General features: G+C 37.3%; 1 non-coding gene across 1 annotated transcript; it reads right to left on the bottom strand.

Annotated features, from left to right (window-relative positions):
• Positions 1 to 7981: 7981 nt before the first annotated feature.
• Positions 7982 to 8052, bottom strand: Trnag-gcc. Its single transcript has one exon. It is a non-coding gene; the product is annotated as a tRNA-Gly (tRNA).
• Between the last annotated feature and the right edge of the window lie 2027 nt (positions 8053 to 10079).

Raw genomic sequence — 10079 nt, 5'->3', positions numbered from 1 at the left:
AACTCACTACCATCAACAGAGCAGTAAGAGTGGGTTATTCTGAAAACGTATAAATTTCTTTCGGGAATTGCTGTTTATATTAAACCCAAAAGTGGAAATTTTCATAACTTGGGATATGTTGTAATACGTTAGCATTCAACTAAGTATAAACCGTTTATTTTCAAAAAATTCCTCCTGCCGTTTTTATACTTCTCTCCCGATTTCCCACATTTTTTATTCATGGAAATTTTATGACAGCTTAAGTATCTATGAAAAGTAAAATACACCTTACCTCACTTTTATGTTGAACGTGTTTTCCCCAAAGCATAGTGGATGGTGGATGGTGGTACGTATTGCATATAATCAGAGGTTCGAAGGGAATCTTTTCTACTCGGCTGGCGCCTGGCGTTAAATTAAAATTAGGGCCTCAAGATGTGATGGAGTGCAATGAGAAGCTGGGACTTTGGTCAGTTTCAAGCTCATAACTCGTTAGCCGTCATTTCTAGAGACCTTAAATGTACACCAATCGATTTCTCGTGAAAAATCACATAGGAAAGACTCCTTGGTAATCTTAAATACTATAATGGGAACTCTTGGTATCCTAAAAACCATGTTCAAATCTTTGGAGATATCAGAGAGAGGGATCAAGAGCAGAGGACCTTCCAACCTGAAATCAGAAGAGAGAATGAGCTCTGACAAAAATCTAGGTACGAAGAAACCTCCCCTTAACCCCCTACTACCAAAAACAAAGTAGGGGGTCAGGGGAAATGGTAGGGGTTGGGGGGAAGTTTCTCCTACATTTAGACCATGGATTTGGGAGCTTCTGAATTGGAGAGTTGAGATTTTAAAAGAGGAAGGTTCTCATGACTGTTTTCTTTAATGTTGTTCGCGTTAACCGCGGATTTGTTCGCGGTATCCGCGGTTTTGATCGCGATATCCGCGTTTTGATCGCGATATCCGCGGTTTTGTTCGCGGTATCCGCGCTTTTGTTCGCGGTATCCGCGGTTGTGATCGCGGTATCCGCGGTTTTGTTCGCGGTATCCGCGGTTTTGTTCGCGGTATCCGTGGTTTTGATCGCGATATCCGCGGATTTGATTGCGGTATCCGCGGTTTTGATTGTGGTATCCGCGGTTTTGATCGCGGTCCGTATGACAGCTTAAGTATCTATGAAAAGTAAAATACACCTTACCTCACTTTTATGTTGAACGTGTTTTCCCCAAAGCATAGTGGATGGTGAATGGTGGTACGTATTGCATATAATCAGAGGTTCGAAGGGAATCTTTTCTCCTCGGCTGGCGCCTGGCGTTAAATTAAAATTAGGGCCTCAAGATGTGATGGAGTACAATGAGAAGCTGGGACTTTGGTCAGTTTCAAGCTCGATAACTCGTTAGCCGTCATTTCTAGAGACCTTAAATGTACACCAATCGATTTCTCGTGAGAAATTCTCCTCAGCTAAAATGTGGAGCACAATTTCCTGACGCACGAAGAAGTAATTTCCCTGGTAATCACGGAATTTCAAAATACAAAAAGTTTGTGTTGTCATTGTCAAATTAAATTAAACGTGAATTATCAGAGAGAGGGATCAAGAGCAGAGGACCTTCCAACCTGAAATCAGAAGAGAGAATGAGCTCTGACAAAAATCTAGGTACGAAGAAACCTCTCCTTAGCCCCCTACTACCAAAAACAAAGTAGGGGGTCAGGGGAAATGGTAGATGATTACTTTGTTGAATTTTGGCGCTTATGTAATGTGTACCGCGGTTGTACTTTACCTTGGGATTTCACCGGTATTGGGTCTACAAACCCTTGATTCCCGGATTCTTGTTGTCTAGAACTCTAGACTAGTCTAGAGCCTATATTAACCTTTGAATTTTTCTCCTATTGTTTCAGGTATGTGAATTTGTAACTCACTGATCTAGTGTGTCAGGCACATTATTGGAAGTCCACGATCCCTCTCCATTTTGGTGAGTCAAGTCCAAAAATATTATGAACTTTTCATTCAACATGTAATGAGCAGACATGACGAGCCGATTTTACATTGAGCTAATAATAGCTATGTTGTTGACATTTTCCTTATAGATACATATTTTTCGGGCTCCAAATAAGTCAATCTTGATCATTGGATTATTTTTTCTCGAAGAAATTACATATATTATATTCACGTGGTTGATATGTGTAGATAGTAACTCCATTTATAGGACGCTGAAAATCATTCTTCTGTCAGATCCACGTTCGCTTTGCTGCTGTGGTCCGTTCCAAAATACAAATTTTTGCACTTCCCATTTTTCAATATTTGACGTCATAGAAACTTATCTTTATAATGGTTGTGCAGTAATTGACCGAACGAAGTGAAGGCCTATGTTTTAACTCGACCGTTTTGCATTTGGTTTAGATGTATCAAGACACGTCGATGCTTGGTGTCTCAGGTCCAATTTTGGTCTCAAACTTTTGAACAAAAGAAAGGAAAAAAAATCTGGTGTGAACAAGGGAAAAAAGTCAGCCTAGTGCCTACAAATGAATATCCTCGTTCCGACCGTAACTTGGGTGCCATTTTATTGTGAAAATGAAGACAACTCTTCACACAAAGAGAGGAAAGAAAAGAAAAAACAAGGATGAGTACAGAATTCAAGTACCCCAAGCAAGAATGGAGCAGAAAATTTCATATACTCTTTCTTCTCCTCTGTCTCTTTTACTTTTTCTCCTTCGTGAAGTGAACAATTGTTCGTGTTCTTGCGTTGCCATGTTCGATAAGTCACCTTGATCCTCTCCACCTCCCTCCCTGAGACTAAGAACACAGGGATCGGTTTTTTTGCCGGTACAGTGCTGCAGGTAACCTCTACGCCTATAGATACTTTGGGGTAAAAGTAAAATAAGAGTCTTTGGTAGGCAGGGTAAAATGAAACTAATGAAAGGAGATAGCTTGTACATGTACTGCTTTTCAACCTAAGTATTGGATTTTGTGTTCCTCTTCATCCCAGTGACAAACCACGTCTACGATAGTCTAACTCCAAATACGATCAAGATTTGCTGGTTTCAGTGGTTTCCCTAAAGACCTTTTCTGTTACGAAATACAAACTATTGAGCTTTTTATGAATGAATTGAGTTAGCCTCGTCAATAATTGAAGCCTTTTCCTATGATGTGCTTAATGTGGGTTGCAGGACTGAAGTAAGCACTGAACTGTAAACCTTCACTTTGACGGAATTTAGCTGATTTTTCCCCCGATATTTTCTCTTTTACTAGGAAAAAAGAGCTTTCATTATCATTTTTTTAAAAAGGTCAATTAATATTACAAAGACTGTCAGCATTGAAAAAAGGAACGTCAGGAAAACCTCTTGTTAGAAGGAAACCTTTTTTATTATAAATATAATTTTTAGCTTTACATTTTTTTACAATGGGAGAGGTGAAAGTGTATTTTCGCAGGGTTTTGTATGAATAAATTTTAATTTTATTAGCATCATCATCATAAATTCTCTAAAGCTTTTTATACATCATGGGGCAAATAATAAGGACTTTCTTTTCTACCTTTTTAATAGCTTTTTAAAACAGACTTTTTCCCCGTGTCTTTTCTGCTTCCCCTGCCCGACTATCCCATCAGCATGTTGATGATAATCATGCTTGTAACCTTGTATCGATCTTAGCTTTCTTGTTATCTTTTAACGTAATCTCATTTGCTACTTGCTCTTGCTGTTGTAACAAGCAGATAATGTCTCGTGCTTCCTCTTTGGATTTTATCCGTTCTGTAGATATGCTACATTTGCTACATGCTTACAATGTCAATAGGTATGTAATGATGCCGTGAGGTAAAAGATAATAATTTTCTCAAATCTTATAATACTCGTAATATCCGATCTGAGGAAATTTCTAGTTATAAATTCAATTGTTTCTTCACTTGGTGCAGGCTTCTATCAAACATTTGAAATTTTTAAATGTTCGATAATCATATTCTTCTTTCATTTATAGAGTTTTTTTTTCACACATTATGACAATTCCATTTACTGTCAGCATTTCCTTCTTTTTTTTCTACCTTTCCCTATTCGAAGCCTATTTACATACTTACCTATACCTATCTCCACCCCTTTTGTTTCTATCTGAATGCAAAAGCCTCCACCTTGACACTTTGAGGAAAAAAAAAAGAAGGAAATAAGGAACTAACACGTCGTCTTCAAAGGTGAAGGAATAAAGAAGTGTAAAGTAAACGAAAGCAGCACAATAATGTCATCAAAAAACGTAAAATGAAATTATTACTTTCAAGTGTGCATCAAATTTTCGTGGAAGAATGGGTATGATAATTATTTGAGGGTTTTCTTTCCCAATATTCCTTTGTAACTTTCGAAAATGACGTTATCCTACAGGCCGTATTGAAAATGGCAACGTTTCATCATTTACACGTATGTGCTCCTTTCACAATATTGAAGCCAAGTCGCAGAGATGGTATAGTCATTCTAGATCTAGGACTAGGACGAGGACCGATTTCAGATCTATTTCATCTATTCCTTCTTCAGGTCTTGGTCTTTGGGGTGTCATTTTTATCGTCATTGAATTTGTAGAAGTAGAAGCAATTCACGTATTTGTCCTATACTCTCAGACATAATAATGAACAATATGGTGATAATACATATTATATTGAGTTGATGAGTTCACACAGGTGTAGGGAGCTGAGGAATAAAGTCACTTTATCCTCTCTCTATTATTACCGGTCATTGAATTTGTAGAAGTAGAAGCAATTCACGTATTTGTCCTATACTCTCAGACATAATAATGAACAATATGGTGATAATACATATATTGAGTTGATGAGTTCACACAGGTGTAGGGAGCTGAGGAATAAAGTCACTTTATCCTCTCTCTATTATTACCACACGAACTTTTCAAAGTAATGAACAATAAACATGGCCTGGAAATATTCCACTCAAGATTTTAAAGTAAATAAGTATGTATCTTTTTTTGCACCGACAAAGTTTCTTCTGCCAAGTTCGAGAGTTCGGCATTGTAAAAAAAGGGGGGAAGAAAGAGGGTTCTCCTCCCGCCTCCACTTTAGGTACGAATTTTTCTCCCTCTCCAACAGCACCTTCATTTTCCCTCGGAAAACTTTTCGATTATTTGCGCTGAAATTAGAATTGTGTTTATTCGAGTAATGTACGGTGTTGTACGTTGCACGATAAGTAGTATGGAGTTTGGTGTACTATACTCTTATCCCAGGATTCTGTATTTCTGATTGGGTGCCTTTAATAATATGAGTATCTGTTAATCTGTTACGGGGGCAGCTTTCAAAAGGTGTGCAATCTTTTCCATTTGAAATGGATTTGCTTCTTTTTCATTATTAGATTTAACCAGTTGACCTCGATTTTTCTCCACCACAACTTTTAGAGCGATTACACAACACATCTCAGGGAAAGAGGATGGATATGGATACCTTCCTTCAATCCTTCTGCAGCTTATAACTTCATACCAGAGCAAAATAACTCCCCCCTCCAGCGTGTCTATATTGGTGTGACGTCACTGGCTCCAAGTTGATAGTCGTCATGCAGTCAAAATAATTTCCGTGTTCGTGCCAGGTAGAATACACAGAACGATTTTCTACCTTTGTCTGTACGGGGTGGACCAAGTGAGACTCCCGAGAAGCGCTTTATTTAGTTTTCAATGGTCTTCTTAAGGTGTGTCCAATCATCGTGGACCGACGGTCCACATCGATTCAAAATAAATCCACATCGATCGATGGCCGTCGACTATGTGTGGACAGGTGGACACACCTTAAGGAGGCACAATTTATGCTTCACAGATGATGGCTTCTAGTATCTTGATGTAAATGATGTTTCTTCATGTAAATGATGTAATAATTTTGTTGGACATTGCTGTCAATTGGAAAAGAAGAAAACGAATTACATCAGGCTGTATTCTACGTCCTCAGACTTTATGAGGACGTGGTCATATGCTGCTTATCGATCCAGTTCACTCAAACCTACATAGGACGAATACATACCTACCAGTCCTACCACCCTGGATATTAAAATTCAAGGTATACGTGGCAGCAGAACAGCACTAGAGCTAGGAAAGTTGCCCCAACTATTGATTTTTTAAAAGAGCAATTATGAAAAAAAGCTTTAAACTTTATTATAACGAAAATAAAAACTTCTCGTGTTCCAATTTACTTGTTCTTGTTTTCCTCCCGAAATTTTGTTCAAGGAGAAAAGAAAGAAAACCTAGGTTACATGTGTCTAATACTTGTGACGATGACGTAAATTGGCTTGGCAAAAATTGGTGTAGATATCTGTACTTTCAATTTATTGTAAACTAAAACATTACGTCTGTCTAAGTTTCCTAGTACTTTTCCTTGCTGAAATCGTTGGTGATGAACCATCATCTCATCTCATGCGTGCTATAAAGTTTGTGTTGATCACACATTTAGTTTTTAGTCCGTTTCATCCTGGTGTTTAAATTGAAAGTTTCAGAAAATTTCGTGGGAAAAACCGCTGTTTTGCATATTGCCTGGAGGTCAGTCAGCTAATTTTCGTATTCCTTATTGCCAATCAGTTGAGTTTTATAAGATCCCGAAAGTGGTTTTTCCGACTACTGGAAAATGGTACGACTTTTCCGAAATTTTCTTTCGCCTAACGATGTAAACCGCCGTTTTGCATATTGCCTTGAGGTCAGTCAGCTAATTTTCGCACTCCTTATGGCCAATCAGTTGAATTTTGTGTAATCAGTTTTTTAGGTATACCCTGTGCTGTGTGCCAAATGACTTCACATATTCGCATATTCCGCGAACTCACAGGAACTTTTTTTCTACGAAGACTTTTGAAAAGTTGGTCCACACTCCACACACCTTAAAGTATGAAGTTTGGAAGTTCGATTTTGCTTTTTTACGAGTAGGTATCTATTTACCTGTATTAACTCACTTATTTGGGTACCTACCTACTAATTTACTAATTGATGGCTAATTATTATCGACTTACTTACCATTCAGAGCTTTTATCGTTGCGTTTTGCCGTTTAGCAAATAATTGTGTATTAAGAACTCAAAGTTGAACTTAAGAGTAATTGCTGATCGGCAAATTATTGTTTTGTAGGCTCTCTCTGTGTCTCCTACCCAATCTTTCACTTACTCCCCATTCTCCTCATTAAATATTTCCGTGTCAGTAGCTCCCCCCTCCTAGGAATACTGTAGTAGGCTAAGTAAAATCACCAATGCCTAACTTACAGTTCTTAAGAACAGGTAAATTATGTTTATTTTCCTCATTTATTGAATTGAAAGTTATAAATCCTAAGCACATTTGCCTTTGTGCCTTGAAACCTTGAAAGATATAACCAGATAAATTTCCTATTTTAAGTTCATTCGGTGGTCTTTCCATTCTGATTTTGATCCTCAATATACGGAATTTTTAAGGTGTGGTTACTTGGTTCCTTTTTAGATCCAAGTAGGTACGAATGACCAAATGAGTTTTGTTCTTCTACTATAAAAGACTCTACAAGTCTACGTATTCTAGCTATACGTATTTTATTTTTTATTCTTTTTCCATGGAAAACAATTTCCTGAAATTACCTCCACTACCTTCATTAATTGTGTCTTTTGTTTTCCCGCGCTCCTGTGGAGGATTGTTTTGTTGTCCGGATAGATTACATGCATTGTTACCAATGAGTTATAAATCTTATCCTAATTCAGCAACCTCAACAAATCTGGTAATAATTTGTTTGTTTTTACCCCTCTTTCGTGCCTTACGATTTCCCACCTTTGCTCACCAAATCTTCTCCTACGTTTTGGAAGTAATGAGTTCAGTTATAAATCTTATCCTAATTCAGCAACCTCAACAAATCTGGTAATAATTTGTTTGTTTTTACCCCTCTTTCGTGCCTTACGATTTCTCACCTTTGCTCACCAAATCTTCTCCTACGTTTTGGAAGTAATGAGTTGCCACACGAACTAAAATTTAAAGCACAATCTGAGGAACTACTCCTCATCCCTCTTGTACGAAAAGTTCACCACACATTTTTCCGGCAAAAATATCATTGCATCGTCCGGGAATCGAACCCGGGTCGCCCGCGTGGCAGGCGAGCATTCTACCACTGAACCAACGATGCTCGTGATAAATCGAGGGAATCAAATGCGTATTTATCCCGGCTCTATGATTGTGATTGGACGACTACATGTAAGAGAAAGTGCAATGCGCATGCTTCTTTATAAAGGGGGGAGCAAGGGAAATATTCCTCGCACATAGCCTCTCCAGAATTATTTTGCACAAGGTTTTTTGCTCCCACTGACCCTCTCATTTGTTTGTAATAAATTTTGATTAATTTTAATAATTAGGTACAGGGTACATATTAATATGTACCTAAATAAATAACAGGTAAATAGGTCACATATCACATACGAATATGTGGATTGGATTTGTTTGATAGCTCTGATAATAATGAATTGTGTATTAATTCACAATATTGCTAATCAGTTTTGTGCAGCCATCAGACATGTGGGGTTAAAAGGACTTTTCAGTCCTCTGCTGGTATAGGAAACATATATAAACAAGGACAGACATTAATTAGGACCAAGTTCAGAGAGCAGAATGCTATAAAAGACTCTACAAGTCTACGTATTCTAGCTATACGTATTTTATTTTTTACTCTTTTTCCATGGAAAACAATTTCCTGAAATTACCTCTACTACCTTCATTGATTGTGTTTTTTGTTTTCCCGCGCTCCTGTGGAGGATTAGATTACATGCATTGTTACCAATTTCAAGTACATAGAGATTTATGTACTAGTATATGGCACATTTACAAGTCTTTTGTGTAGTGTTGCGGCATTACACAGTCATGTCCTATTGTTCATATGTAATAATCAATGGTTATTGTGATGTTCTTCAACTCAGACTCCTGTTCAGGGACTTTTCTTTTGAGGAGGACTTCTTAGAAGGCTCCTCCTTGCATATTGGTGTTTCCCTTTTCCTTATTTTAGTGTGACCGTTTCTGATTTTCTTCTGCTTTAAAATCTCCAGTCATTTTCTCTTACTATGAAATTTGATGTTATTTTCGACTTATTTTTGATAGATATTACTCAGGTAAAACTAAAATGACTTTGTTGTCTATGTTTTCAAAACATGTAATGATTTAAAACAGCTCGTTCGTGAAAACTTCTTGATAAATAATTTTGATTCCCTGTGTTGTGATGGAACCAAATTTTGGTCCCATGTATACTCCTTTTTCAATATTTTTATCCCCTGTTCCTGTTGTTATTGTGAACAGATTGCTCCCAGCCATTGCTAGAATTTGATGTTATTTTCGACTTATTTTTGATAGATATTACTCAGGTAAAACTAAAATGACTTTGTTGTCTATGTTTTCAAAACATGTATTAATTTAAAACAGCTCGTTCGTGAAAACTTCTTGATAAATAATTTTGATTCCCTGTGTTGTGATGGGACCAAATTTTGGTCCCATGTATACTCCTTTTTCAATATTTTTATCCCCTGTTCCTGTTGTTATTGTGAACAAATTGCTCCCAGCCATTGCTAGATTTAACCTTGGCATTGTTGCAAATATCATCGCTATCTATCCTCTCACTCTCATCACAATGATATCCATGTAACTCCTATCTAATAGGTTAACAATAACATTTCAGTAGAAATGGACCCTATTAGCCTCATCCTTGATTCTTAATAGCTCTTGAGATCAACCATTGCTAGATTTAACCTTGGCATTGTTGCAAATATCATCGCTATCTATCCTCTCATCACAATGATATCCATGTAACTCCTATCTAAAAGGTTAACAATAACATTTCAGTAGAAATAGACCCTATTAGCCTCATCCTTGATTCTTAATAATAGTTCTTGAGATCACCAGTCCAAGTCTAGTCATTGACCATCGTGGATAAAATACCATCAGATGTTCATTTAAAAGACCAAATTCGGTCTTGAAAGGAAGTGTTAGGTAAGCGCCCAGAAGGTGGGTTCGTTCCTTAAAAATTATGATTCTTGTATCAAGTGAACACATTTTCTATGGTGGTCTTTAGTTGACCGGTTGACTCACGATCCACACTGTTCAAATGTGATAACTACATAGACATTCATACCCTTACCATCAGTGTTACCTACATCACATTGAGATCAACAG

This window comes from Diaphorina citri, unplaced genomic scaffold (assembly GCF_000475195.1).
Source record: "Diaphorina citri unplaced genomic scaffold, Diaci psyllid genome assembly version 1.1 scaffold440, whole genome shotgun sequence".
NCBI classification, from domain to species: domain Eukaryota; kingdom Metazoa; phylum Arthropoda; class Insecta; order Hemiptera; family Psyllidae; genus Diaphorina; species Diaphorina citri.
This window is presented reverse-complemented; position numbering and strand designations above follow the sequence as displayed.